The sequence below is a fragment of the Condylura cristata genome, unplaced genomic scaffold (genome assembly GCF_000260355.1).
Source record: "Condylura cristata isolate star-nosed mole 26May11 unplaced genomic scaffold, ConCri1.0 scaffold00001, whole genome shotgun sequence".
Lineage (NCBI taxonomy): Eukaryota > Metazoa > Chordata > Mammalia > Eulipotyphla > Talpidae > Condylura > Condylura cristata.
In genome coordinates this window covers 43,915,308-43,919,365 of record NW_004567102.1, presented here as the reverse complement: position 1 = coordinate 43,919,365, position 4,058 = coordinate 43,915,308, and the positions used below count along the sequence as shown (strand labels likewise).

The 4,058-nt window shown below is 33.4% G+C and overlaps 1 long non-coding RNA gene across 1 annotated transcript in view; it reads right to left on the bottom strand.

Annotated features, from left to right (window-relative positions):
- LOC105853228 overlaps positions 1-3,853 on the bottom strand; it is a 107,119-nt gene extending 103,266 nt beyond the window's left edge. Inside the window, exon 1 of the long non-coding RNA XR_001145070.1 lies at positions 3,789-3,853. This is a non-coding gene — a long non-coding RNA (uncharacterized LOC105853228). The remainder of the gene's footprint in view (positions 1-3,788) is intronic.
- Between the last annotated feature and the right edge of the window lie 205 nt (positions 3,854-4,058).

Sequence of the window (4,058 nt, the reverse complement as noted above, 5' to 3'; positions counted from 1 at the left end):
ATATATATAGTAGTGAATGTGAACATGCATAGGAGAGGCCCAAAGAAGCCAAGGAGGGAAATAACTTCCCTACGGGAGTATTATATACAGAGGAATTACATGTGTTATATTCCTTATTCCTTTAAACACCTGGAGTGATTACAACAAAATGATAAGTGAAAAATTCAGATGGTGTATATGTGCATACTTTTATGTATATTTGATGGGTATTATAATGACAAGAAGTAGGCACACATACAAAACAACTCTGGCCCAGTTGCCTACTTGTTTTATCAATGAGTCAATGGTAGCTTCTTGGCCCTGTATTTTTCTTCATTGTAGGCTGGGGTTCATTAGCTCTGAAGCCTACTGGCACCAAAAAGCCCAGGATTTTTTACACCAGTTGTTTCAAATGTAATATAAGTGAGCAGATTTTTAGCCATTTAGAGAAATTTCTTGGGTCACACATTCAATGCAACTGTTAACCATAGAATGATAAACTCTTAGCCATAAAAGACCCTACACTGTGCTGACCTTCAGCGCTCTCTGGTCTAGAGACTTGATTTTGTACACTAAGCAACATCATCTAGACATATAACCCTTTCCTGATGCTCTTCTTTCTCAGGACTTGTCCTTATTGACCCCTGTTCTGGATGGGAGCCTCCCTTGCACTGCCTCTGGAAGATAGCCTATTATGAGAGATTACTCCCATGTGCACATTTTCCAAAAGCCACACAAAGATAATTCTGTGTGTTACTGCCATAAATTGGTCATATCTGTTTCTTTGATCAGCCTCCAAATCCCTGGAACTCAACATACCAGTGAAAAGAACTGGAAAATAAATCAGAATAGAGGTCAGAAGTCCAGGATTCTAGATTTTCCTCTCTATTCTGGCATTTTTAGTAATCAGAAGAGTTCAAAGAAAGTTAAATTAGCAAACCATCAGTTTTTCATGAAGAATAGGATAATTCATTATTCAGGAATGGCTGTTAGCAGTAGCTTTCCAGAGAATACCAGAAACTTTTGGACAGATATTTAAAGGGTGGATTGTCCAAAAAGAATGTAGCATGTTGTTCACAATGGACCCTCAAAAAAAGCTGCCTTGTTTGAAATGTGAAGTTCACCTCCCTCTACTATTGCAAAAACTGCAATTTATGTCAAACATTAAAGAGACAATATTTGAAACTTAAGTAACAAAGCCTAAGTAGGTGAGGAGAAAAAAGACACATTACCAAATACAAGAATTTGAGTATTATTCAAAAAAATGTAAGACAGAACACTAGCAAATCCTCCAGATTTTATTGGATTTTGGAAATATGAATTTTAATAAACTTTTCATGTGTATATTTAATAAAATGTCACCAAGTTATATTTGTACCCATGTCACAAAATTGGATCTCTGTTCAATATGCTCAAAACTCTATTACATATCACTGGGATTCAAGACTATAGGAATCCTGTAGCTGAACCAACAGAAACAAATAAAAGTTATTGCCCCCTTATATTTGATGTAAATTATTATTAGAATATATTAAATCTGGGGTGGGAGGGAAATGCACTGGACTATGGTGATGGCACATGGGTGATTTGGTGATGGGAAACCCAGGGGGATTGCAACTGAGATGGAAAAATGCACAAACGTATGTAAAAATAAACTATTATAATTAAAAAAATATTAAATATGAAAATCCCCTTATTTGGATTAGTTCAAAATAAAGTGAGTAATTTTTTCTGACAATTATATTAAACATAAATACATATTTAATTTACATTTTCATTCAATTACTCTCAATATTAAAATGGAAATATTATATAAATATTTCTAATCAAAATGGCTTAGACTTTGAAAATATTTTTCTTTATATCTATAATTTAGCACATATGTGAAGTTTCAATATTTTCATATTCCTCTCTATAACTTATTTCCGAATAAGCTGACCTGTACTAAGAATATGTGGGTGACATTGAGATGTAATGAACTGGAGTCTTCCCAATCTTGCCTGACCGTGAAGAGAACCTGCTGCCTGTAGAGATGATTTTAGTGACCCAGGCTTAAAGCTTCTCTTTGCAACAATTATAGTTCTTATAACTGAAGAAAATTGTGTGAAAGCTACATCTTTTCTGTTGGATTCAAATTCGCAGAACTGCTTAGTTGAGATTCAGAGCTCTAAATAAGATGTCATATAGGAAAGTAGCAAACAGGCTCTGAGTGATGATTCCTTTCCAATTTTTGAAAATAGTAATGTTAACCATTGAATCATTATCTATTATCCTTCTGTGAGATGGTTTATAGAAAAGGTATATTTTGGAAAGTAGTACATTACCTCAAGATCCTACCGACTTTCTTTATTCATGAATGTGTGTACAAACTACACATGTAAATATTAAAAAAAAAACAGACAAATATACAAAAAATAACTTAGCACATAAACTCTTTATTGCCTAGAAAATTTATTTTCCCTTTTTTTTTTTTTTTAAGTGAGACTTTAGATTTTTTTATTTGAGTCAGCAATGGTGAATATCTGAGTATCTTAGAGAACAGTCACAGTCATCATGACACATTTAAGGGTTCGGGGACCTTGCCAAAAACAAACTGGTGTGGACTGCAGACTAATGCCAATTCCTGAAGTTTTGGGGTACATAGTACCTGCATGGGTAGAAATCTTTTGCTGACTTACCCAAAATTTATTGTTTCCTAGCTATGCCACTTTCACAGCTTGGTTTAGAACTTACTTTAACTTTGAAAAGACCTAACTTGGTAACTATCAACTTGAACTGTCACAGATTTGCATCCAAGAAGGAGCTCACACTACAGGAAATATGTTACACTATTTTAAAAACTTTAAACTACCGATATAAATATTCTTCCTTACAAAAGAAAATTAAAATCTGAAAAAAAATTTTATTCTCACTATTCATAATACAAGAACAAGCAAACTATAAAATTGCATTTTCCTTTCCAAATCTACAAATTTATGTGTTAGTACATAGTCCAATATTTTTTTTTTATATAAAGAGCCAACCAGTAAATAATTTAGTTTGGTTGGGCTTTATATTCTCTTACAACTACTCAGCTCTGCTACTGTATAAGAAAACATCTATAAACAATACATAAACAAGTGGTCTAAAATACAGAAAACTTTACTTGCAAAAACAGGTAAAACCTTCAGTCTTTGGGTTAAAGTTTGTCAAGTCTGGTACTGTTCAATAGCATAATATGCTTTTTATCATTGACACAGCTTTTAGCCATAAAACCATTAATTGCAAATAAGCATTAAGTGGGAAAATTATCCATTTCCTACTGAGATATGTGTGCAATAAACTGGAGCCCTTAAATTTACAGGAAAAATTAAAAATGACAATCATACACTTCTTCCTATCCTTCTGTTTTCACCCCTTCTTACTGTTCAAAATGTTTTGCTGTCTTTTAAAAATAGTAACTGAATATACAGCTTAAGATATGGAAAACTGTCAACTGAGTTCTCTGTTAGGTGAACTGGGCAATGACTTAATGAAAGGAAACAGAGGTGAATGTTTTCAGTGAACACTTAGAAAGAGTTCTATTAGAGAAAGATTAATTGCTACATACAAATAGTAATTCTTCCAAAACTGAGGGTCCAAAGTAGAAATTTTCTAGAAGAGATTTCTCAAATGCATTCAATATTGGCTTGGCTGCACAAAACCATAGCAATGCTTTTATTTAATTACCAACCCATGAAGTTTTCTGACAGCCCAGATGCAGTTCTTAGTAAGCAACTTACTGCAGATAGCTTGAAGATGTACAGTAGCACTAAGATTACAATACATACCATGACTTGTTCTGTCATCCAGCTTGGGGAATGGCACCCACTAGTCTCTCTAATGAGCTCTCTCTCTCTGGTGTTCCATCTGGTTTACCTGTGGAAAAAAAAAAGAAGTGTAACTAACCGAATACTGGCATACCAGTGAAACTTAAACAAAGATTTTTTCAAGAAGAATAAGACAGTAAGTCACCATATATAATTTAGCTACCCTTGAATATTTGATGCAAAAATAGCATTCATTTAAAAAATTATATTACAATTTACTGCAACGAAGTA